General features: G+C 34.8%; 1 long non-coding RNA gene across 2 annotated transcripts; it reads right to left on the reverse strand.

Moving 5' to 3' along the window:
* Positions 1-244: 244 nt before the first annotated feature.
* LOC141553327 (uncharacterized) lies at positions 245-14507 on the reverse strand. Of its 2 annotated transcripts, none has more exons than XR_012485402.1 (3): positions 14392-14507; positions 2618-2805; positions 245-548 (listed from the first exon to the last, which is right to left on the reverse strand). It is a non-coding gene; the product is annotated as an uncharacterized LOC141553327 (long non-coding RNA). The 2 variants fall into 2 exon arrangements; XR_012485401.1 differs by having other exon boundaries at positions 14358-14468.
* Positions 14508-27747: the final 13240 nt, after the last annotated feature.

A 27747-nucleotide genomic window follows, 5' to 3' on the forward strand; every position in this document is an offset into this window, starting at 1 on the left:
ACAGGTTTTTCTAGAATACAGAAAAGGTAGTAACTTGTTTCAGGTTCCCACAGTTGTATATCAGAGGTACAACCAAAATCCAGGTCTTCTTGGCTTCAACATTGTAAGCTTTCCTCCTCCTCTGTATAAGGATATGTGTGTGTGTGTGTGTGTGTGTGTGTGTGTGTTCTTTATTATGATATAGACTTATCAGCCTTTCAAATGAACAAAGATGCAGGAATAATTTCTATTTTAGGAAATTTAATTTCCAATTGATTTTTCTTTATTAAAAGGAGCATTTTTTTGTACTAAGTTCCATCTTCTTTGTGATGTACTGTGCATGTACATGCACATCTTCTATATTTTTATATCACCTTCCATACTTTCCATATCACAAAGCCTTCATTTATAAGGAGTTTTACGGAAAGTCACAAAGTCTCTTGACACACAACATGTTTTGGTGTGAAAGCCGCAGTATCCTAAAACTATATCAGGAGAGTGGCAGAGTTGAAATGTACATGTTCCCTTTCTCTTTTGACATTCCCTACTGTCAGAAAACCAACTATACCCTGTAAAAAGAAGAAAAAAAGTATTTTAAAATCTTTGTTTAAAAACCTATTAAAAAAAAGCTTTCATCATAATCTGAATCACAGATTAGAGGGTTCATTCATTAATTTCATTTTTAGAAATGTAATCTTTCAGTAAAGAATATAATATGGCATAATAAAAAAAAATTCCAGGTCTAATTAATAGAAGTATATTCCACTCCTATTGTGCCATTTTTAAGAATACTTTAACCTTATAAATCTGACCTTTTGAGTATTTATTCAATTATCTATAAAATAGGAGACATCTTATTTATACTAAACTACCTTAAAAAGATTGGAAGAAGAATGAAATGGGTATAGAGATTGGACCTGAGTTTTCATTGATATATTATGTCTCACTATGTCTCAGTTCTACTCAATAAACAAATGTGTTTCTGCCTCTTGATAGAGAGCTAGACTTAAAATCAGGAATCCCAAACTTCCATCTGACCTCAGACAAATGTTTTATCTTTGTTATCTTGGATTAATCACATGATCTAAGAGTCCTCATTTGTAGAATGCCACTAATAAGTAGAAAAACACTTTAAAAAACTTAAAGCAGGAACAGCTAGGAGACATTATGGATTGAGCCCTGGCTCTAGAGTAAGGAAGACCCAAGTATAAATATGGCCTCAGGCACTTGACATTTACTGGAGTGTCTGTTCCTGGATAAGTCATTTAACTATGATTGTCTCTCTCTCTCTCACACACACAACCACACACACACACACACACACACACACACACACACGCACGCACACACACACACACGCACGCACACACACACACACACACACACACACACACACAAACAAAAAAAAATAAAAAATAAAAAAACAAACAAAAAAAAAACAAAAATAAAAGAAAAAAGAAAAGAAAACAAACAAACAAACAAACAAACACTTAAAGTGCTAACTATTACTGCAAATAACAAAATGGATTCAGGTAGATTCTTGTTTGAAAAAAGTCAAGAAAAATCATCCCTTGACATTAGAAATGTGTTTTATACCAAAAGAAAGAAAACCAGAGTATTTGGATTAGGGATGCTAGCAATCATCTAAACTATTCACTTTAATTTTAAAGATATAGAAACTGAGGCTCATGGAAAAAAGGAATAGCATAGATTCACATAAGTATTAAATACTCTAAGCAGGTCTTGTGATTTTTAATATAGGATGTACTCTTTCAAGTACAACTTGGTGCATCTCAATGTCTGTTCATAAGCAACCTGCTGAGGATGTTGTCAATACAAAAATAAATAATTTGTGGGAATAAAGAAATTGAAGCAATGGGACAATTCTCAATTTGGGAAATAATATAACAGTGCTTAAAAGAAATATGATCCTAGTAGCTCTGGCTATAAGAATATACATGAATAAGAGTATACATGAACAAATAGAACCATTTTGTTGGGCATGAGATAAAGAGAGCAAGAGATATTGTAAATTATTTAATAACCAAGTACTTCTTAAATATTTACTATATCCCAGGCATTGTACACTTTAGTAGGGATCCATGTAGCAAGAAAAATTATGAACATTTTTCCTCCACTTTGGTGTATTACCTCTGAGTTTGAATCCAAACTCTGTTACTTACATTGTTTCTGTGACCTTGGACAAGTCAGTGACTTCAGTTTTATCATTTATAAAATGGGATAGGACTTTTATTAGTTGATATCTCAGATCTTTCAAACAGGATCCTACAAATGTGATGCGATTCTGAAAACATATGGGACTTACCTACTTTAAGATGTACTAATTTTTTGTGCTTTTGAAAGGTTCTTTATAAAAAATATGAATCTTTCAGTGCAAGATCTCTCATACCCCTGCTCTCTTAGCCCTTCTTCCTAATGGTCATAAATGCAGCATTGTCTACCTAAATTTATTCCAATAATGAGCTCCTTAAACTAAGTGTATGAAGCTTTCCCTTAATTTTCCTTAGTGTTAGAGAGGTCCCAAAGCCAGCTTGTCTAGGACAACAGATAAAGACCTTTATTGAATTCCCCTCTATATTCATAGTTCTTTCTCTTGATAGATCAGTCTACTCCTTACCTGTACCAGTAGAGTAGATGATTACAAAGAGCACCATGGAAACCAGATGGAAGATCCTCATGATAACTTTTTATTGGAACACAGGAATTGCACAAATATTGAGGGAAAGTCAGCTAGGAACACATAAGTCAGAACTAGCTGGAAAACTGGGCTTGACTGAATCTCCTTCAGTTCCTATACACTTGAATCTGAAAGAAGGAAACATCTCAAGACAGTGAAATATCCTGGTATACACACACACACACACACACACACACACACACACTCATATATATATTACTAGGGGATTACCCAATAGGGAAGCAACATGGAGATTTTTAAAAAGAAATGTTATTCACACTGAAATTATAAGTAATCCCATATGGAACCAGAAGAATCTGATCTGGTCTTTTTTCCCTCCCTCTGACCAAAAATGAATAAAATGGGGAAAACCAGGTTGAATGTTTTGACTCACACAACTTCTGTCACAGGCAACTTCTTTCTTGCAGGAGAGTCTCTGCTTAGGCCAAATCAATATAATTAAAACAAGAAATCTACCTAAACTAATTTACTTGTTTGTTGTCATAGGAATGAAACTGCCAAAAAACATTTTGTAAATCTAAAAATAATAATAATGCAGATCTGAAAGAACAAAAAATCAAGAATAAAAAGAAAAATAAGTGATAGAAAATTCTAATGAAAGTGGCCTTGTCATATTAGATCTCAAACTGCATTATCAAGTGGTAATGATCACAATAATCTCATACTAGCTAAGAAATAAGAGTAGTGGAACAATGGAAAAGAGCTGGTACATAGCAAACAAGAATAAAAACCTCAGAACTCTAGTGTTTGATTACACTCAAAGATCTAAGCTTTTGGGACAAGAACTCACTATTTACCAAAAAATGTTGAGAAAACTAGAAAACAGTGTGATAAAAACTAAGTGTGGTCCAAAATATTATACTCCATACCAAGATGAAATAAAAATGAGTAAATGATTTAGACATAAAGGATGATACCCAAAACAAATTAAGAATTCAAGTAATAGTTTGTCAGATTCATTAGAAGGGGAAGAATTCATGAATGTACAAGAAATACAGATCATTATAAAGCGAATTATTTTGATCATATTATATTAAAAAGTTTTTGCACAAAAAACCCAATGAAGTTAAGATTAGAAGGAAGGCAGAATGTTATGAAAAAATATTTGCAGCAAGTTGCATTGTTGCCTGGAGAGAGGTAGGGCTACCCCATCCTTTGAGCAAGACACCAAACACAAGAGGTCCCTCTGCTCAAAGCCAAGGCTCAGAGCTATATGAGAAGTTTGGGACAGCAGTCTCTGTAATGCAAGAGCAGAACTAGACCTTAAAAGTCACAAAATGGGGGGAAAGGAGACTAGAAAGAGAAGAAACAAAATTAGCAAGAAACAGAAAATAACTTCAACCATAGAAAGCTACTGTGGTGACAGAGAAGAAAAAAACACCAACTGAGATGAGTACAAAATGCCCATGGGGGAAATCTCAAAAGGTGATATGAATTGCTCTCAAGCTTCAAAAGGCTTTTTAGAAGTATTCATAAACAATTTTAAAAGACAAATAAGAGCAAGAAAAGAAACAAGATGTATGGAAGAAAAAGTCAACAGTTTTGAAAAGGAAGAATAGAAATTGAATAAAGAAAACAAAATAAGTCTACTGAAGAAATTATCAATTCCTTAAAAACATGATTGGTCAAATGCAAAAAAAAAAAAAAAACATCTACTGAAGAAAACAACACCTTAAAAAGTAGAATTAATAAAATGGAGGGGAAAATACCAAAACAAACTAAGAAAAATCATACATTAAAAGCTGGAACTGGGCAAATAGAAGCTAATGATTTTATGAGATATCAAGAATCAGTCAAACAAACTAAAAAGAATAAAAAATATAAGAAAATGTAAAATACCTCATTGGAAAAACAGCTTATATGAAAAACAGATCCAGGAAAGACAATTTAAAAATTATTGGTTTACCTGAAGGCCATGACTAAAAAAAGAATCTGGACAGCATTCTTCAAGAGATCATAAAAAACATCCTTGACATACTAGAATCAGAGGAGGAAATAGTCACTGAAAGAATCCATTGATCACCTCCTACTAAAGATCCCACAAAGAAAGCCCCAAGGAACATTGTTGTAAAACTCCAGAAATATAATCTCAAGGATAAAATACTGCAAGCATCCAGAAAAAACAATTTCAGTATCCAGGAACAACAGTCAGGATCACTCAGAATCTAGCATCTTCTACAATAAAGTACTGGAGGACCTGAAATACCATATTCCAGAGGGCAAAGAACCTGGGGTTACAACCAAGAATCAACTACCCAGTGAAACTGAACATCATCTTTCAGGTGAGGAGATGAGTCTTCAATAAAAAAGCACTCTTTTTATTTATATTGGAAAAAAAAGAACTAAACAAAAAATTAGATCTTCAAACATAGGACTCAAGAGAAGCATAGAAAGTTAAGCAGAGGATATATATATATATATATATATATATATATATATATATATATATATATATATGTACATATATATATATATATGTACATATATATATATATATGTACATATATATATATATATATATATATATATATATATATATATATATATATATATATATATATATATATATAATTTAAAGGTTAAATTGTTTATATCCCTAGATGCAGATTTATATTTATAACTCTTGAGAACTGTTTCTGTTTGGGGCAATTAGAGGGGGGTATATATAATTGGAGGGTGTGGATATGAATGGACTCTGATGTGATGATTTTAAGAAAAAAAAAGCATTAAGGGGTGAAAAAAGATTTTTATTGAGAGGAAGAAGGAAGTAAAATGAGACAAATTAGACCACATGAAGAAACAAAAAAAGACATATTACAATAGAGGGAAGGAAGGCAGGATGATAAGCATTGTCTGAAGCTTCATCTAATCAGTTTTGGTTTAAAGAACTAATAACATACTTAGTTAGGTATAGAAATTTGTCTTACCCCATAAGGAAGTAGGAGGAGAAAGGGAAAGAAAAAAGGGGGGCTGGAAAGTAGGGAGGGCGGAAGCACTAAGAGAAAGGAATAAGAAAATGGAAGATGGGTGATAGAAGAGAGGGCATGTTGAGATGGGTTAGAAACAAAACACTATTCAGGAGGGACAGGGTAGAAAGAGAAAACTAAAGTATATACAGAGAGGGCAGCTAAATGGCACAGTTGATAGAAGCCCTGAAGTCAGGAGGACCTGAGTTCAAATATTGTCTCAGACACTTAACACTTCCTAGCTGTGTGACCCTGGGCACGTCACTTAACCCCAATTGCCTCAGCAAAAATAAAACAAAACAGCAAACAAAAAAAGTATATAGAGAGGAGAAAATAGGATGGAGGGAAATTCAGAACTGGTAATCATAATTGCAAATGTGAATGGGATAAAGTCTCCCATAAAATGGAAGCAAATAGCAGAGTGGATTAAAAACAGAATCATACAATAATATGTTGTCTACAAGAAATACATTTAACACAGATAGAGTAAAGATTAAAAGGATGGAGCAGAATTTATTATGCTTCAGCTGAAGTTAAAAAAAAAAGCAGTGGTAACAGTTTTGATCTGATCATAGAGCAAAAGCAAATAAAGCAAAAAAAAAAAAAAGATTTAATTAAAAGAGATAAAGAAGGAAGGAAACTACATCTTGGGAAAGGGTAACATGGACAATGAAGTAGTATGAACACTAATTGTATATGCTCCAAGTGGTACAGCATCCAAATTCATAGAGAAATTAGACTACTCACAGGAAGAAATAGATAGCAAAACTATAATAATGAGCAACTTCAACTTCCCTGTCTCAGAGTTAGATAAATCTAAACACAAAATAAACAAGGAAGAAACTGGGGAGGTTAATAGAATCTTATAAAACTTAAGATATGATAGACCTTTGAAGAAAATTCAATAAGGATAGAAAGAAATACATTTTGGTCTTAGTAGTACATGGCACCTATACAAAAATTGACTATGTATTAGGTCATGAAAAAATCTCACAGTCAAATGAAGAATAACATAAAGTAGTAAATGATCCTTTTCAAACCATGATGCAATAAAAATTATACACAATACAGGATCAGGTAAAGATAGATTAAAAAACCAATTGGAAATTAAAAAAATCTAAATCCAAAGAATGTATGGGCCAAACAACAAATCACAGAAACAAACAATGATTTCATCCAAGGGAATAACAATAATGAGACAACATACCAAAATCCATAGGATACAACTAAAATAGTTCTTAGAGGAAGTTTTATATCTCTAAATAGTTATATTAATAAAATATAGAAAGAGTAGATCAATGAACGGGGCATACAATTAAAAAAGCTAAAAAAAGAAGAAGAAGAAGAAATTTAAATCCCACAATTAAATATTTAATTAGAAATTCTGAAATACAAAGGAGTAATAAAATCAAAACTAAGAAAAATATTGAACTAATTAATGAAAAAACAACAACAAAATAGATTAAATTAGAAAAAAGAAAGGAAAAAAAAACAATTTACTAGCATTAAAAATGAAGATAATGAAATATTATTATTCTATAAAAAATTATGAACAAGCTGATTTTAGATAGGCCATGAAAGATTTAAATGAACTGATTGATGCTGAGTGAAATAAGAAGAACCAGGAATACATTCTACAGAATATAATGTGTGGTGATCAGCTATGAAAGACTTAGTTCTTCTCAGTGGTTCAATGATACAAAGAAATCCCAATAGACTTTGAACAGAAAATGCCATCTGCATCCAGAAAAAAGAACTATGGAGATTGAATATAAATCAATACATGCTATGTTCACTTCTTTTTTTATTTTTTTTCTCCTCCCTGGTTTTTCCCTTTTGCTCTGATTTTTCTCTCCCAACATAATTCATAAAATAATGTATATTAAAAATAATTTTTATAAAACATCTTAGCTTCAAAAGACCCAAGTCTCCTAAATCATCTCTGTAATGTTCTTAAATTGTGAGGGTCTGGTCATCTCTCAGTTGTAATCCTTCTCTGGGAGGAAGTTTCTTTTCTGTATAATCTTTTCCTCTATGAGCAGGTTTCTTGGGAGGCTTCTGGAGCCTCCAGCCAGCCTCTTCTTCTTCCTGAATCCTGGCTCTGAATCTCCTCCAGCTCTTGTCCTTCCCCAGTCCAGACTGCTCTCCAGGCTCAATGTTGCCTCTTTTTATCCTCCCAGAGAATGGGCATGGGATAATGCAAGGGCTTCTGGGAAGAACCACTTCAACCAATGAGCTTGCTCCTCCTAGAATTCCTAAGGTGTAAACTCCCTTTAAAGGCCCAAACCAAAGGTCTGAGCCAGAGAACTGTCAAGTCAACCTGAGTTCTCACCTTGTATTGTCCAGACAACCTGAATTCTCACCTTGTCACTGTCCAGACAACCTGAGTTCTCACCTAGTAATCCTAACATCTCCCCCTTTCTTTTGATTTAGAACATAGGACAGTCATGACCTTGAAACATAAATCCATCAATATGGGAGGTATTACATATAATTACATAAGCACATAGTAACATAATACATGCTAGAAGTATGTAACAAATAACATGATCAAATAATCATAAATTGAGAATTTATAAATGTCCATAAGTCCATTGTCCATTAGTCTCATCTTGTGTTAGGAATTCCAATGATTCCTGCTGGTTTTAAAGTTCTTTAACAGTCTTTTTATTAGCCATGGTCTTTCGGTGTGAGATGTATCTTAGATCTTCTCCTTTGTTTTGAGGTTTTTCTCTTTTTCTGTCTCTCTCCAGGTGCTTGTTGCCACCCATCTATTTCCTTCCTCATCTGTTTTCTTCTGTCTGTTAAAATACAAGCAAACCCTCTCTCCCAGGCAGTTAACCTATCTAATTTTCTTCTATTTACCACTTTCTAAATCTCTTCTCATCATCTGGCAATTACATTGGAGTTGTTTGCACTGGACACAGCCCTGTTGGTTTAAAGTGTAATCCATTTTTGCAATCTGATTGCCTTTTGGCTGGTTTATCAGGTAATCCCTTTCTGCCATGTGATTGCTTTTCTGCTGGTTGATCAAATCAGAGTCCTGACCTTCTAAAGGTTCTTTACGTGTAACATCAGCTGCCATCATGCCCCAAGTCTTTTTTGCCTGGGGCCCTGGACCTGGGCCCCTCATCCTGTTTCCCTGAATTATTCTACACTCTGATGCCCAATGGAGTCCTCTGTTGCATTTTGGACATTGGGTTTTAGGTCTTCTCTCACCCTGTCTTCTCATTATATCTCCATACCTACACTGAGCTCTTAGATGTCCAATTTTTCCACACTGAAAACATCGCCTAGTTTCTCTAGAAGTCCCTTGTCAGGAGGGACCCTGTCTTTCCACGTTTATCATTGTCTGGGTGTAAAAAGCATTTGTTCCCACTGTAGCACAATGTCTTATGATCTCCTCTAAAGGAGCATCTTTGTCTACTCCCCATATAATTCTTTTGCAAATCTCATTGGCATTTTCCTTAGCCAGATGTCTGGTCATTATTTCTGTAGCTGCATTTTCTCCACTAGTTCTTTTGACAGTAGTTTGCAAACGTCCCACAAAATCTGCAAAAGGTTCATTGGGACCTTGCTCTATTTTAGTGAAAGCCTCTCCCCGATCTTTCTGTCCAGGGAGGAGACACCCCAAGCTTTTATTGCAGCCTTAGCAATTTGCTCATATATTGTCATGGTATAATTAATCTGTTCTGAATTCTCTCCATACCGACCTTCACCAGCTAAGTGCTCAAAAGTGAATTGTGTGTTAACTCCTATTTCCAAATTGCATCTGACTTGAATTTTACATAATTCATGAAACTCCGCAAGCCATAGCAAATTTTCTCCAGGTTCCAGGCAAGTCCTTGCTATGGATTTCCAATCATTCGGGGTTAGGACTTCATAAGACAAACCATCTAGTAACATTTTAACATAAGCTGATGTAGCCTCATAAAGGGTACAACCTTTTTTCAAATCCTTAATTTTATTCAAATCTAAAGGTGCATATTTTCTCCTTTTATGACCTACAGAATAAATCTTTTCAATCACAGGATATGCATGCATAAAATCACTTATATCCTGTCCTTCTCTCTTAGCTTTAACCAATGCTTTTTCTAATCTTGTCATAGGCTTAGGCTGCTTCACAGGCAATTCTGTTTGTGTTTCTGCCTCTTCCCCTCCTTCTTCTTCCTCCACCTCTGAAGGTGGGGTTGATGTGGGCCTGTAAATAATCTGTTCTCTAGGCAGGGTTGAAGCTTCTTCAAGAGAATCATACCCTAATTCCTCATTTAAATCCTCTTGCTCTTGGGCAAGATCTTGATCTTTCCTTTTTTCCTCACACTTCCTCCTCTGTTCATTTTTAAAACTTTTCCTTCTCCTACAACTTGCTTGATAGTTTAAGGCTAATTGAACTATGTTGTAGATATAAAATACTTCTGCAGAAATTGAACGAGGCCCATTTTTTGCATGAAATTATTTCATTTCAAATCCCACTAGCTTCCACTTATCTACATCTATCTTTTCTTCCTCTAAGAGCCAAGGGGATGTGTGTCTTAATGCAGCCAAGAGTTTAGCAATCTGTACCCAGGTTACAAGTAAACTCTGCTCCTCAATTATCTTAATTATACTCTCTATAGTACCACTCCTGAATGGGGCTGGAGCTGAGGCTGCCTCTGGGGCTGGGGCTGAGTCTGCTGAGGTCAAGGGATTGTATTTAGCTAACATCTGCCCCATTTCAGTTATAAGAGATTTGTGGTTTAGTCCTTAACAAGTCAAGCTCCTTATTTATCTATTAGAATGCTCACTTAATCTTTAACAAAGTTTCCTTGTTACTCACAGTTCTGGGTCAGAGAGACTGAGATCTGGATGGGAGGCTTTTCCACTGGAATCAGGACCGTGTCTGTCACTGTTTGGGCACCAAATTGCTATGGTCCAGTATAGCTCCTCTGAAGGGCTCAGAATAAGTCCTTGTAAGGATAAGGAAAAGTCCTTGCACCACGTGTGGATGCCAAATGTAATGTTCTTAAATTGTGAGGGTCTGGTCGTCTCTCAGTTGTAATCCTTCTCTGGGAGGAGGTTTCTTTTCTGTATAATCTTTTCCTCTATGAGCAGGTTTCTTGGGAGGCTTCTGGAGCCTCCAGCCAGCCTCTTCTTCTTCCTGAATCCTGGCTCTGAATCTCCTCCAGCTCTTGTCCTTCCCCAGTCCAGACTGCTCTCCAGGCTCAATGTTGCCTCTTTTTATCCTCCCAGAGAATGGGCGTGGGATAATGCAAGGGCTTCTGGGAAGAACCACTTCAACCAATGAACTTGCTCCTCCTAGAATTCCTAAGGTGTAAACTCCCTTTAAAGGCCCAAACCAAAGGTCTGAGCCAGAGAACTGTCAAGTCAACCTGAGTTCTCACCTTGTATTGTCCAGACAACCTGAATTCTCACCTTGTCACTGTCCAGACAACCTGAGTTCTCACCTAGTAATCCTAATGCATCTCCACTTTTCCTGATCTTTATCTAGTTACTGAACCCAGATGGCTCTGGAATAGAAAATGAAGCGCATGACCTTGCACAGTCCTCCATTACTTAAATCCAATCACTTGGAAATTATGGTCATGTGTCCCTGATGTTATACTCTACAAGAAAGAAGGGCAAACAACAGTAAAGGCCAAGTAACATTTCTCATATGTAAGGACACTGCTGAATTCAGGAGGGAAAAAAAAAAAGTAAATGAAAAAAAAACCTGCCTTCAAGGGGATATTATTCAATCTATTGGGTAAAACATTTATTTAATTTTTTATTTAATTTCCTTCTCTTTTCTTTTTTTTCTTTTATAATTATAAAAATTTTTTTGACAGTATTATATGCATGAGTAATTTTTTTATAACATTATCCCTTGTATTCATTTTTCCAAATTTTCCCCTCCCTCCCCTAGATGACAGGCAATCCCATACATTTTATATGTATTACAATATAACCTAGATACAATATATGTGTGCAAATCCCATTTTCTTGTTGCACGTTAAGTATTAGATTCTAAAGGTGTAAGTAACCTGGGTAGATAGACAGTAGTGCTAACAATTTACATTCACTTCCCAGTGTTCCTTCTCTGGGTGTAGTTGCTTCTGTCCATCATTGATCAACTGGAAGTGAGTTGGATCTTCTTTATGTTGAAGATATCCACTTCCATCAGAATACATCTTCATACAACATTGAAGTGTACAGAGATCTTCTGGTTCTATTCATTTCACTCAGCATCAGTTGATGTAAGTCTCTCCAAGCCTCTCTGTATTCTTCCTGTTTGTCATTTCTTACAGAGCAATAATATTCCATAACCTTCATAAACCATAATTTACCCAACCATTCTCCAATTGATGGACATCCATTCATCTTCCAGTTTCTAGCCACTACGAAAAGAGCTGCCACAAACATTTTGGCACAACAGGTCCCTTTCCCCTCCTCAGTATTTTTTTTGGGATATAAGCCCAATAGCAGCAATGCTGGATCAAAGGGTATGCAGAGTTTGATAACTTTGGGGGCATAGTTCCAAATTGCTCTCCAGAATGATTGGATTCTTTCACAACTCCACCAACAATGTATTAGCGTCCCAGTAAAACATTAATTTTAAATAGATAAACAAATACAAAATGGTTTTTAGTCCAGGCCTATTAGAAGTACATCTGTCTCCGCAAATAAAAATACTACCTTGGAGTCAGAGAGCCTTTCCTTCAAGTGAAAACCTTTGAAAACTAAAAAGTCATCTAACTTTTCCTTGCTCTAACAATCAGTCAATGATGAAAAAAAAAGAAAGAAAACAAAACAAACAAACAACAAAAAGAAACAAACAAAGAGGTTTTGCAGTGACTGTTAACTACCAAAGAAGTCATGCAAGTTATCACAACCACAGTTAACTCTGAAAAATACAATAAAATAATAAATAAAAAATAAAGGAAATAATAGTGATCATAAGCATGTAGGTTTGTTTATTCCTTCAGAAAAGGGAAACTAAACAAATGTACAAGGGACACTTCTAGTAGGCAACTCGCTTTAATGGGGGTAAATTTCATTAATATACTAGTGGCTATGAAGTGAGCTACAGCCCTGACAAGGAGGATTAAAAGCAACAAGAAGAAAAATCTGATTCATAGCAGGGCAATCTAAACAGAACATGGGTACTACAGGTACTTCTTTTTGCTCAGAGACCAGCTAGCACTAGAATAAAACAATTCTGGGATTTTGCTGTGGCTAAGTTCATCCAGAGGATGATTCCAAAGGATTGCTTTTATGTCAAGATCAGGATACACTTTTTTGGATGGGCCTTAACTCTGGAAACAAGGTATCTCTTTAAAATAAAAAGAGAGAAGTAAAAAGAGAGGGATGGTCTTCTTATGGAGATCCTGAGAAAAATAATGGACATTTATTCTGGAGTTACTATATAGCAGGCTCTATCCTAAGCCTTCGGGATAAAAATTGAAGAAAAAGGCATACTCTAATGGAGGAGCCTACTTGTGGATAAATAATGCAAAACAAACAAACAAACAAAACTAGAGGATAAATAAGAAATAACTAACAGAGAGAAGACACTAGAAGAAAAATACTGTAAGACTATGAATGTCATAGTTACTTATTTTGAAAAGTTGATATCAAATATTTCTTATACTAATGGAATGTCAGAACTTGGTATTTAAAATAGAAAATCAGTCCAAAGTAAGGGATAGTAAAAGATGGGAAAAGAGAAGGCTTTAAGGTGGGCTGTGGTGGGGTGGGGAGGAAGAAGACAGACAAGATAATGGACTATAAAGGACCAGATGATCAGAAAAGGCTTCATGTAAAAAGTGGTTCTTGAGCTGTGTTTTGAAGTAATATGAGGATTCTAATAGGTAAAGATAAATGGGGGTGTCCCAGACATTGGAGATTCATGCAAAGGCAGACACATTGGAGATGGAATGTCCTATATACTGAACATTAAACAAGCCAGGTTGGTCTGTTCTCATTTCTCATTGAGCTACTTTCCTTGACTTCATGAGATCCAGAAACTGATCATTCTTCAAAATGCAATAAAACTCTGAAACTGCCACCTGCATATGTCATCTCCCTCCCCTTAGGACTTTACCCTCTGCTTGGTAAGTTCCTGTACCTCAACACCCTCCTGGTGGAGCATACCCAAACTAAAATGGAGAAGGAAAGAGAAAGTAGGAAAGCCAAGGAAATAGGATCAAAAGTGGAGTTAAAAACTGCAAAATCATAGAGATGTTAGAAAAAGAAAGAGGAAATGTGATTAGGAGGGTGACTATGAAAGTCCATGAGCAAAAGATTCTTCTGAAGGATCGTTGGCATTAGACACATGAAGTTTGTGAAAGGATCCACAGAATCTAGAAGGAAAGAGGGAGACAAGGGGGGGAAAGACATACATTTGGGGGAGATACAAGCACTGTCAAGAATACAGGAAAATTCAAGAGAGGAAACTCCCCCTTCTAATGCAGGTTATGACCATCTCTATAGCTGAGGGTCTGAGACTGGTGCCTGAATCTCTAAAAGATCGAGTGATTTGAGTCTTTCAGCTACTTTGTGACAGAGGGAACACTGGGACCCAGAGCTTCCTGACCAAGACACCAGCCTTCTCACCACTATACAGACACTGCCACTGTATTTTGGAGACAAAACATAAAGGCAAGAGAAGGGAAGTAGTAGGAGGCATAGAATTTTAAAAATGAATAAGTAACTACCCATTCTATTTCAGTTCCAGATAGGTGTGCCAACCTGAGCAAAAGAACTTCCACAAGCAGAATGTTCACTCTTCAACATCTGACCACCATTAACTTCCACATAGTCAGCACACTGTCACTAATATTGAGGCAAAGTCTTGGCAAATAAATCCGTGGTTATAAAAGTTGTAAACATTGGGAAGTTCCTCTTATCTTAATGACTCATGAAGACTCAGCTTGGACTCAAATGTAAGACTGGAGTTCAAGATTTTTGTTATATAGAGAGTGATCAAACAAAGAGATGGGAGATGGAAAGATAGTGATTGCAATCTATTTATAATGTGTTCTTTCTCCTTTTTTTTCCTTCCTTTTATATGTCATAACTGGTTACCATATGACTCAGTAACTCATCCCTCCTGCTTGACTGGGAAAAACCCACCTCTAGTTGCCCAGAATTGTTTTTTTTTTGTTTTTTTGTTTTTGTTTTTCATATTTCACTGAAGTTACCAAGAGCTGGGAAAAATAACAAACACAATCTCTTTCAGAAACTCTGTTCTGAGTCTTATTTAAGCAGATCTTGTCTGAAAGAAAGGATCTGGTTCCCCCTATCTTTATTTATTACAGCCCTTTCTTTCCTCATACAACTTCTTGTTTAATGTGTTTCATAATTTCTTCCACCTCATTCATGGATCACTTGTGGGGAAAAAAACTTTACTGATTTTTCTATATATAAGACCAGAGAATTTAAAGCTAGGTTGTACTAGAGATTATTTGCTTTAAAACCATTATTTCACAGAAAAGGCAATGAGACCTAGAATGAGGAAGATTTGGGGAAATTCATCTTCATGTGAGATACAGGACCCTTTTACTTAAGTCAGTTGAATAATCTCACTTCCGAAGGAAGAGTTCAAATAATGCAGATATTGTCTGATATATAGTCCCATAGGTATACTTTGATTTTTATTTGAAAGGGATCCAGGATATTTAATATCAGAATCCCAAATGGTTCCTTTCTTTGACTCTTGGTACTAAATCACTGAGAGCACTTCTGACTCCTGAATTCATATAAAACTCTGAGATGTAGGTCCTCATTTTTTTTCCTTGGAGTTCCCTAGTGGTACCCAAATTAAATGTCCAAACTTTGTGAGAATGGAAAAAGAGTACCCCAAATGCAGAAATCAGCAAGAAAAATGACTTATCCCCTTTATACATCAGGATTTCTCTGAAATAGAAATATCTTCCTGCACACCTGAGATTTTACAAAAACCAAAAGATCAGATCTTTATGTCAAAACAAAGTACTCAAAATTTTTTTCTGCCCTTTATTCAAAAGAAGACAGAGGTGGCAATGAGGAGTCATTCAAATTTTGGGGGAGTAGGAGCTAAGACCATACTTGACACACTTCTTTTCCTAATCTTTCATTTTTTAGGGGGTAAAGAAATTTTCCCAGAGTCACAGAATCAAAGTCAGACAGAAGTTAAAAGTGAGAAAGAATGTATTCAATCATCAAGAATCTGATGGACATGATAAAACACAAATGACCTCCAGCCTCTATTTTTTTTAAAGGAACTCACCCATTTTTTTCATTTTTTTTTTAATTTGTGGAATACAACAAGAATTTTCATAACATATATAATTATACATGAAACTGAAAATCTTCTACGCACAACTTGCTATTACTTTTAAATGTATGTTATCATGTAACTTTATTTTCTTACCCCTTCATCCTAGAGATGGTTTTCATTAGACATAAATAGATATATCTTTTACCAATTCTTTCTCTTGATATAGAAAGAATCTTATTTTATATATCCTTAAAATTAGTTTGGATATTTATAATAGTAAAAATGTTTTATTCATTCAAAGTTATTATTAACACATAATTGCTGCTTTTGGAACTATATTCACTTGGTTCTGCTGAATTTACTTTTAATTATTTTATGCAGGTCTTTCCATATTTATCTAAAATCACTGAGCTCACATTTAGTATAATATAATAGTATTCTGTCACAGTCATATATGACAAATTCTTTAGCCATTCCCCAATTCAAAAGCATCCCTGAAATTTAAAGTTCTTGTCAGAGCAAAGAAAGCTGCCATAAATATTTTAGAATCTATATGTTCTTTTCCTTCTGCCCTAATAATGTTTGGAATATATACCTTTTCAAGGCATATACCTTTTTTTCCCAAAGGGTACAGTCAGTTTAATAACTCTTTGAATCTAAGTACAGATTGTTCTCCAAAATGGCGGAATAAGTTCACAATTCTACCAACAATATATTAGTGTACCAATTTATTCATGTCCTCTAACATTTGCATTTTCCCTAGCAATGTCTCAATGTTGTCTCAAGATAATTTTCATTTGCACTTCCTAATGAATAAAGATATAGAGCATTTTTTTCATATGACTATAAATTATTTTGATTTCTTCATTGGAAAACTACCACATCATATCCTTTAACCATTTATCAACAGGAGAATAATTTGTATTCATATAAATTTGACGAAGTTCTTTATTGAAATTTATTTATTTGTTTGAGATGAGACCTTTAACTGAGAAACTATAAATTTTCCCCAATTTTCTGCTTTCTTTCTACTATATTTGTCAAAAACATTTTAATTTAATATAACCAAAAACTATCCATTTTACAGCTAAGTTTACTATCTCTCATTTAATCATAAATTGCATACCTATTCATAAGTAATATGTTCATTTTCTTCTAATTTTCTTGTAATATTTCTCTTTATATCTGTCTAATTTATCCTTTTTCATTTTATCTTGATAAATAGAACAAGATATTGATTTATGTATGGTTTCTGGTTTCCACTTTTCCTGTTCAGTTTTTACCAAATAATGCTTCTCCCAAATCTTAAGTCTTTACACTTATTAATACAATACTTGCTGCTGTAATTTGGATTAAATACCTTTATATATCTTCTCATTTCTGAGGCAGTACCAGATAGTTTTGATAATTATTACTTTACATTACAGTTTAAGACATGGTACTGCTAAACCCCCTTCATTAATGTTTTTATTATACCTTTTTTAATAAAACATATGCATGGGTAATTTTTAACACTGACCTTCTGTTATTACTTTTCCCTTCTTTCCCCCAACCCCTCCCTTAGATGGCAGATAATTCAATACATGCTAAATATATTAAAGTATATGTAAAATCTTATATATATATATATATATATATATATATATATATATATATATATATATATATATATATATATATATAGTTTCTAGCCACCATACAAAGACCACAAACATTTTTGCACATATGGGTCTCTTTCCCTTCTTTAAGATCTCTTTGGGATATAAGCCTGGTAGTAACACTGCTACATAATTTTTTGAGCATAGTTCCAAATTGCTCTCCAAAATGGTTGGATTCTTTCACAACAACAATGTATCAGTGTCCCAATTTTTCCCACATCCTCTCCAACATTCATCATTATCTTTTTCTGTCGTCTTAGCCAACCTGAGAGGTATATAGTGGTATCTCAGAGTTGTCTTAGTTTGCATTTCTCTGATAAATGATGATTTGGAGCACCTTTTCACATGACTAGAAATAGTTTCAATTTCATCACCTGAAAATTGTTTGTTCATATCCTTTGACCATTTATCAGTTGGAGAATGGCTTGATTTTTTATAAATTAGAGTTAATTCTCTCTATATTTTGGAAATGAGGCCTTTATCTGAACCTTTAACTATACAGATATTTCCCCAGTTTACTGCTTCCCTTCTAATCTTGTCTGCATTATTTTTGTTTGTACAAAACTGTTTAACTTAATATAATCAAAATTTTCTATTTTGTAATCTCTAGGTCTTCTTTTGTCACAAATTCCTTCCTTCTCCACAGGTCTGAGAGGCAAACTATCCTATGTTCTCCTAATTTATTTATGATCTCATTCTTTATGTTTAAATCATGAACCCATTTTGACCTTATCTTGGTATACAGTGTTAAGTGTGGATCAATACCTAATTTCTGCCATACTAGTTTGCAATTTTCCCAGCAGTTTTTGTCAGTGAATTCTTATCCCAAAAGCTGGGGTCTTGGATTTGTCAAACACTAGATTGCTATAATTATTGACTATTTTGTCCTGTGAATTTAACCTATTCCACTGATCAACTAGTCTATTTTTTAGCCAGTACTTAATGGTTTTGGAGACCACTGCTTTATAATATAGTTTTAGATCAGGTACAGGTAAGCCACCTTCATTTCATTTTTTTCATTAGTTCCCATGAAATTCTTGACATTTTATTCTACTAGATGAATTTTGTCATTATTTTTTCTAGTTCAGTAAAATAGTTTCTTGGGAATCTGATTGGTTTAACATTAAATAAATACATTAGTTTAGGTAGTATTGTCATCTTTATTATATTCTCTCAACCTATCCAAGTGCACTTAATATTTTTTCCATTTGTTTAGATATGGCTTTATTTGTGTGGAGAGTGTTTTATAGTTTTGCTCATATATTTCCTAATTTTCCCTTGGCAGATAGATATCCAAATATTTTATACTATCAACAGTTATTTTAAATGGAATTTCTGTTTGTGTCTCTTGCTATTGGATTTTGTTAGTGATGTATAAAAATGCTGATGGCTTATGTGGATTTATTTTGTATCCTGCAACTTTTGTTAAAGTTGTGGATTATTTTTTTATTTTTATTCTCTACTTATTTCTTTTGTTATTATAGCTTTTTATTGACAAAATATATGTATGTGTAATTTTGTTTATTTTAACATTGACCCTTTCAATCACTTCTGCTTCAAGTTTTCCCTCCTTCCCCCCCCCCCCCCCTTAGATGGCAGGCAGTCTCAGACATCTTAGACATGTTAAAGTATATCTAAAATACAATATATGTGTATATATTTCTTGTTGTACAAGAAAAATCAGATTTAGAAAGGTAAAAAGGAAGGAAGAAAAACAAAACAACAAGAAGTCCACACTCATCTCCCAATGTTCTTTTGCTGGGTGTAGTTGGTTGGATCTGAACTGGATCCTCTCATTGCCAAAGATATCCACTTCCATCAGAGTTGATACTCATATAGTATTGTTGTTAAAATATATAATGATCTCCTGGTTCTGCTCATTTTACTTAGCATTAGTTTATGTAAGTGTCTCCAAGCCTCTCTGTATTCATCCTGCTGGTAATTTTTTACAAAACAATAATATTCCATAACATTCATATACCATAATTTACTCAGCCATTCTCCAATTGATGGGTATCCATTCAATTTCCATTTTCTAGCCACTAAGAAAAGGGTTGAGTTGTGGATTATTTCTAATAGCTTTTTAGTAGATTCTGTGGGGTTCTCTTAGCATACCATTATATCATCTGCAAAAAGTGATAATTTCATTTCTTCATCACCTACTCTAATTCATTTGATCACTTTTTCATCTCTTATTGCCAAAGCCAGCATTTGTAATACAATATGGAATAGTAATGGTGATAGTGGGCAACCTTGTTTCACTCCTGATCTTATTGGGAAAGGATCCAATTTATCCCCATTATATATGATGCTTTCTGATGGTTTTGAATAGATGCTACTGACGAATTTTCAGGAAAAGTCCATTTATTTCTATACTCTCTAGTGTTTTTAATAGGAGTGAGTGTTGGATTTTATCAAATGCTTTTTTTCTGCATCTATTGAGATGGTTATATATGTTTTTGTTAATTTGGTTATTGATATAGTCAATTATGCTAACAGTTTTCCTAATATTGAACCAGCCCTGCATTTTTGGTATAAATCCTATTTGATCATGGTGTATTATCTTGGGATGATTTTCTGTAACCTCTTTGCTAATATTTTATTTAAGATTTTTGCATCAATATTCATTAGGGAGATTGGTCTATAATTTTCTTTCTCTGTTTTTGTCCTATCTGTTTTAGGTATCAGTACCATGTCTGTGTCATAAAGGGAATTTGGTAGGAGTCCTTCATTCTCTTTTTTTTTTCAAATAGTTTATATAGTATTGGGATTAATTGTTCTTTAAATGTTTGGTAGTATAAATCAATCTGCTCCTGGCATTTTTTCTTAGGGAGTTGATTAATAGCTTGTTCTATTTATTTTTCTAAAATGGGACTATTTAAGCAATTTACTTCCTCCTCTGCTAATCTGGGCAACCTATATTTATGTAAGTATTCATCCATTTCACTTAGGTTATCAAATTTATCAGTATAAAGCTGGGCAAAGTAACTCCTAATTATTGCTCTAATTTCCTTTTCATTAGTGGAAAGTTCTCCCTTTTCATTTTTAAGACTAATAATTTGATTTTTCCTCTTTCCTTTTTTTAAATCAGATTTACTAAGTGTTTATCTGTTTTGCTGGTTTTTTTTAATAGAACCAACTCTTAGGTTTATTAATTAATTCAATAATTTTATTTTAATTTTCAATTGTATTAATCTCTCTTTATTTTTAGAATTTCAAGTTTAGTATTGATTGGGATTTTTAATTTGCTCTTTTTTTTAACTTTTTTAGTTGCAAGCCCAATTCAGTAATCTTCTCTTTCTCTATTTTATGCAAGTAAATTTCTACAGATATATAATTTCCCCTTATTGCTACTTTGGCCAAATCCCACAAATTTTTATTTTTTATCTCATTATTATCATTCTCTTGGATGAAATCATTTATTGTGTCTATGATTTGCTGTTTCACCCATTCGTTCTTTTTTTTTTTTTTTTTTTTTTGAGGCTGGGGTTAAGTGACTTGCCCAGGGTCACACAGCTCGGAAGTGTTAAGTGTCTGAGACCAGATTTGAACTCGGGTCCTGCTGACTTCAGGACTGGTGCTCTCTCCACTGCGCCATCTAGCTGCCCCCATCCATTCATTCTTTAGGATGAGATTATTTAGTTTCCAATTACTTTTTGGTCTACTTTCCTCTGACCTTTTATTGAATGTAATTTTTATTGCATCATGATAAATTGTGAAAAAATGCATTGATTATATTTGCCTTTCTGCATTTGATTTTGAGGTCTTTATGTCCTAATATATGGTCAGTTTTTGTATAGGTTCCATGCCGAATAGAAAGTGTACTCCTTTGTGTCTCCATTCAATTTTCTCCAAAGGTCTAGCATATCTAACTTTTCTAATATTCTATTTACCTCTTTAACTTCTTTCTTATTCATTTTGTGGTTTGATTTACCTAGTTCTGAGAGTGTAAGGTTGAGATCTCCCACTATTATAGTTTTGCTATCTATTTCTTCTTGTAGTTCTCTTAACTTCTTTATGAATTTAGATGCTATATCACTTGGTGCATGCGCATATGTTTAATATTGATATTACTTCATTATCTATGATATCCTTTAGCAAGATATGGTTTCCTTCCTCATCTCTTTTAATTATATTAATTTTTGCTTTTGCTTAATCTGAGATCAAGATGGCTACCCCTGATTTTTTTTTTTTTAACTTCACCTGAAGCATAATAGATTCTGCTCCAGTCTTTTACCTTTACTCTATATGTATCACCCAGCTTTAAATGTGTTTCCTGTAAACCACATATTGTAGGATTCTGGCTTTTAATACAGTCTGCTATCCACCACACTTTATGGGAAACTTCACCCCATTCCCATTTATGGCTAAAACTACTAATTCTGTATTTCCTGCCATCTTATCTCCAGATTATATTTTTCTCTTTCCTTTCCTCTTTACCCCCCTCTCCAGTATTTAAGTTATGGGCACCACTTGCCTCAATCAGCCCTCCCCCTTTAGAATCCTTCCCCATTAGAGTCCCTCCTCCTTTATTATATCTTTCCCTTACTATTTCTATATTCCCTTCTATTTACCTATCCTTCCCTTTTTACTTTTCTCCTCCCACTTTTCAATGAGGTGAGAGAAGTTTCTCTATAAACAAAATATGTCTAAAATCATGTTCATCCCCCTCCCTTCTTTCCGTCACATACAATAGGCTTCCTTTGCCTCTTTGTGAAATGTTATTTCCCTCGTTTTACCTCTACTTTTCTGTTTTTCTGATACAATCCCCTTCCCACCTCTAATTCCTTTTTTATATTATAACAGTAAAATTAAATTATATATGCACTCTCTATGTATGCCCATAACAGAAATACAGTTCTCAAGAGTTGTTTTTACATATTTATGCTTCTCTTGAGGTCTATATTTGGAGGTCTTGGTTAGCTCTGCTTTTTTTTTTTTTTTTTTTTTTTTTTGGTTTGTTTGGTTTTTGTTCATCTGAAATAAATGGAATTTACTTGTTTCATTGAATGCCCATCTTCTTCCCTGGAAGAAAATGCTCAGTCTAGCTGGGAAATTTTGGAATATGAGATTCCAGGCCCTTTGATCCTTTAATAGTGTCTAGACTCTTTTTTTCATCAGAGTTTTCTGGGAGTCCAATATCTCCTTAGATTATATCTCCTAGGTCTATTTTCAAGGTCTGTTGTTTTCTCAAGTAGGTATTTAATCTGTTTTTATATTTTTTCTTTTTATTTTTCTTTTTATTTTATTTTTTTTTTTTTGGTTTTGCTTGACTGATTCTTGATGTCTCATTGAGTCATTAATTTCCATTTGCTCAGTTCTGATTTTTAATTAATTATTTTCTTTATTTACTTTTTTTTTTTTTTTTTTTTTTTTACTTATACAAATGAGTTTTTAAATGAGTTGTTTTGTTCTATGGATTTTTTTTTCCATTTCACAATTTTTTTAAGGAGTTATTTTTCTTTTTACAATTCACAAATGCTGTTTTCTTGGGAGTTCTTTGCTTTTTCCAATTCAAAAATTCTGTTTTCCTAGGAGTTTTTTACCTTTTCCATTTCCATTTCAGGGAGTTGTTTTCTTTTTCCACTTTATCAAATCTTTCTTTTAATGAGTTATATGCCTTTTCCAAATCCTCTTGCAGAGATTTTTTTTTTTCTCATTTTTCTTCTAGTCTCTTTTAAGATGCTTTTTAATTTCTTCTGGGGCAGCTTTGTGTGGTGGAGACCAGGTTATATTACTCTTTGGGGCTTCATCTGGAGACAATCTGCTTTTAATCTCTTCAGGGTTTGAATTCTGTTCATCTCTTTCACTATAAAAGCTGTCTATAGCTAGAACTTTTTACTCATTTAAAAAATTAAATAAATAAATAAAATAAAATTTGGATCTGCTTTTAGAGCAAAAAGATACCAAGCTTCCTCTACATACACCCAGAAGTGACAATGGCTGCACTAGAATCATACTGAGTTACTCCTGGTGCTGGGTGAGTGTGGCAAGGTACAGTGAGACTCTGGTGCTTTGGGTTGCACTCTTTACCTTTTGAATTTGTGTTGGATATTTAATAACATCTCTGCTGATCTACTATCTTGCAATCAGTGTAGAGTAGCCAACACTGTGGTAGAATGCTCCCTGTAGATTCTCCAACCCATAGAGATTGAACCCTGCCCCTGGTCTGCTCAGTGTGTGCTGGCCTCCATGCTCTGCCTCCGGGCCTGTGCCTAGCCTCCTCCAGTGCCCAAAGCTAAACAAAATTATCTTTTGCTGGTAATTTGCTGCACCCCCAATATTCATGGATTCTGCACTCCAGCACTATTTCAGAGACTGGATTTCATAATTAATTTGAGGGTAGTAGGAGAGTTCAGAAAGAAACCTGTGTGCTTTCTGCCACCTTGGCTCTTCCCTCCCCCCCCTTAACATTTTAAAAATAAGTTATTCCTTTTATATTATTTGTGTTCTACCAAATGAATTTTGTCATTTTTTCTAAATTGTTAAAATATATTTTCCCTAATTTAATTTGGATAGTATTGAGTATGTGAATTAACTTAGGTAAATTTTTCATTTTAACTATATTGGCCCTGCCTATTCAGGACAATTTAGTAATCCTCCAATTATTTATATTGAATTTTTTGCACTTGTACTTCCATGCATTTTTACTGTGATTTTAGTAATTTTGGTAAAAGAGTGATTTTAAATGAATTGCCTTTGTAAGGGTTAAAAAGCCTCTAGAAGCAAGTAATGCAGTTCAAGGCATGTGGGAGGACCTGAGGGATGAGAGGTTCCAAGGCGCAGGTGAGTCCTATGTGGAGGTGGGGCATAGCCCCAAGAGGTGGTGTCTGATTCCAGATACCATGCCTCCCTCCTTAGTGCTCTCAAAGCCTAGCACACCTCCTTCCTTCTTCCTGGGCCAATCCCATTATGTCAGGTTCCTAGAGGACCTCCCCCTTCCCCCAGATCCTCAGAGGAGTATAAATATATGCTATCTAAGAATTAAGTTCTCTTTCACTTCACCCCTATCTCCTGGTGGTCTGTCTCTATGGGATCTGGGTTGGTGCCCGAAAACCGGTAAGTGTGGCCTAGCCATGCCATCGATGGACGGGCATTAAGTGTAGCTCTAAGGGGAGCTACCAGGTTAGACTAGTCCATAGGGGTCTAACAAGTGGCTCCTGAACAGGGACAATTTTGGCTAGGACCTCACCTTGTAGCAGGCCTACAGGTAGGAAGAGAGACAGAACTCTGCTCTAAAGTGAGTAGAAAGTTAGGAAAATGGGACAGGTTATTGTGAGGGTCCCAGACCAGAAGGTACCAGGGAAAGAAACTTCTAGAATAGTAAAGCAAGTAGAATTAGAAATGGATTTTTAAAAGTGGGAGGTAATAGGTAATCAGATAGCTTCCTATGATAAGGAAACTCTGGGAGCCATCCTGGAATGGCATCAAGTAATTGGGGGCACTTTAAGAGGTGCAAGCCACAATCCATTAAAAGTAGATAATGAAGTGCAAACAGAGAGTCATAAAACAAATGAGAATTATAAAACAAATGAGAGTCATAAACCAGCACTCACAGGGACCAGCTGTGGCCATAAAATAGAGCCAGTGGAAGTTAGCAGTGGAAAAGAATCAGGAAATAAACAGGAAGATGAAGGAGGTGGATGTGACATGAAAGAAGGAAGAGATAGTAAGGAAGAAGCAGGAAGTGGATATGACAAAACAGGAGGGGGCAGGGATAAGGTGAGTAATGAGAAAATAAACAGAGAGACATATGACCTTGAGGAAAAGGAGGTTGATAAGACAAGGGAGAAGAAGGTGAACAGAGGGAAAGTCACCTCCATCTCTGAGACATGGCCTTCCCCCTCGTTCCCCTCCCTCCTTGAGGAGATATGTCTCTCATCCACTCCCTCTGCACCCACTTGTGAAGACTGCAGATTCCCAGACAAGTTCAGGGCAAATAATACAGAAAGCTGGAAAATATAAAAGAAATGAGGATCAAATGTAATATGATGCAGCAGTATATGCAGCTGTGTCTCAATGTGCCCAAAGAGCATTTAGCAAAATTCAACCTTCTGGAAAGCAGAAGCCCTCAATTACTAGGATTAAACAGGGCTCAGATGAAACTTTTCCTGATTTTGTAGCCCACCTACAGGTGGCTGTTGAGAGGTCTGTGGGTAGAGGAGAAACCTCCAGCCTTCTTATGCAGAAATTGGCAATGAAGAATGCTAATACTAACTGCCAGAGGGCCATGCCTACTATAGATGGGGAGGCTGGCCTGGAAGAGATGATAAAGAGACATGAGAATGTTGGCTCAAGTGCCTTTCAAATGGATGCCCTTGCAGCTGCTATATCTAAAAAGATTGCAGCAGAAGACCTACTCTGGCAGCTTCAGGCAAACAGGGGATATTCCAACCCCTGGTGGTTGCAAGTTTTAGATACAATCTATGGGAAGGGACAGATTGAAGGCTTGTGGGGCCTTAATCTATATACAGCCTCCACAGGATTTTTAATTGGGGTCATTGGGTGTTTGATGTTGTTTCATATCACGTCCATACCATTAACATGGAAATCTAACACCCTGGTTTGGGTATCTCAATGGCCTTTCTCAGTTTATAAAACCCGAACCTTATGTGAAATTATAAAACAATAGTTGGAGGCTGGACCAATGTCCAGCCCATGGAATAACCTTGTATTTATTAAAAAGAGAATATCTGGAAAATTCATAATGCTAATGGACCTTAGGGCCTTTAATGCTACTATTGAACCCAAGGGAGCCCTACAGACTGGCATGCCATCTCCTAATCTAGTACCCACTGGCTGGCTAGTTACAGTAATAGACATACAAGATAATTTCATCTCCATCCCTCTGGCCCTAGAGGATAAGAAAAGATTTGCTTTTACCATTGCCTCTATAAACAATGTAGGATCTGATTTGCACTACCAATGGAAAATTCTCCCCCAAGGGATTTGTTGTAGCCCCACTTTGTGTCAGGTGTACATAGTGCAAGTACTAGAGACAATTTGGAAGGCATGCCTTCCATGGCTTCATGCCATGATACTGCCTTATATGGATGATATACTGTTATCAATGACCAGCGAGAAAGATCTCTCTGCCCTGCTTAAAGAGACCATGAGCATTCTTGCTCCACACGGACTGGTGGTAGCACCAGGAAAGATCCCACGTAAGTACCCCATCATTTACCTGGCAATGATGATGAAAGAAGTCCAAGACTTTGCCTCAGCAAAAAAAAAAAAAAAAAAAAAAAAAAAAAAAAAAAAAAGAGTAAAAGAATATTTAGCAGAGGAAAACAGTTGGAAAGAACATTTTATAGAGCTTGGACTTCCAGTCTCTCCCACAGACTATGTGTGTATGAAATCTGTCATTTCCCCTCACATAGTTGCCTTTTCTTTCCTCTGCTGTAAAAGGAAAGTGGAGGGCTAACACAACTCATACATTCTGGGATAAGGACAATGCTTTATTTCACATTGCACTGAAAAAATTTCTCTAAAACATCCATGACATTAGAGGACATCTACATTGTATCAGAGATAAACAAAATAAAAAATAAGAAAGAAGTTAAAGAGGTAAATAGAACACTAGAAAAATTAGATATGATAGATCTTTGGAGGAAACTAAATAGACAAAAAGGAGTATACTTTCTTCTCAGTAGTTCATGGAACCTATACAAAAATGAACCATATATTAGGATATAAAGGCCTCAAATTCAAATGCAGAAAGGCAGAAATAGTAAATGCATCCTTTTCAGATCACACTGCAATAAAAATTACATTCAATAAAAAGCCAGGGGAAAATACACCAAAAAGCAATTAGAAACTAAATAATCTCATCCTAAAGAATGATTGGGTGAAACAACAAATCATAGACACAATTAATAATTTCACCCAAGAGAGTGACAATAATGAGATGTCATACCAAAATGTGTGGGATGCAGCCAAAGCAATAATAAGGGGAAATTTTATAGCTCTAGAGGCTTACTTGCATAAAACAGAGAAAGAGAAAATCAATGCATTAGGCTTGCAACTAAAAAAGCTAGAAAAAGAGCAAATTAAAAATTCCCAAACACTAAGCTTGAAATTCTAAAAATAAAAGAAGAGATGGATAAAATTGAAAGTAAAACAAAACAAAACAAAACTATTGAATTAATAAATAAAACTAAGAGGTGGTTTTATTAAAAAAAAAACAAT

Source organism: Sminthopsis crassicaudata, chromosome 2, assembly GCF_048593235.1.
Source record: "Sminthopsis crassicaudata isolate SCR6 chromosome 2, ASM4859323v1, whole genome shotgun sequence".
Taxonomy (NCBI): Eukaryota; Metazoa; Chordata; class Mammalia; order Dasyuromorphia; family Dasyuridae; genus Sminthopsis; species Sminthopsis crassicaudata.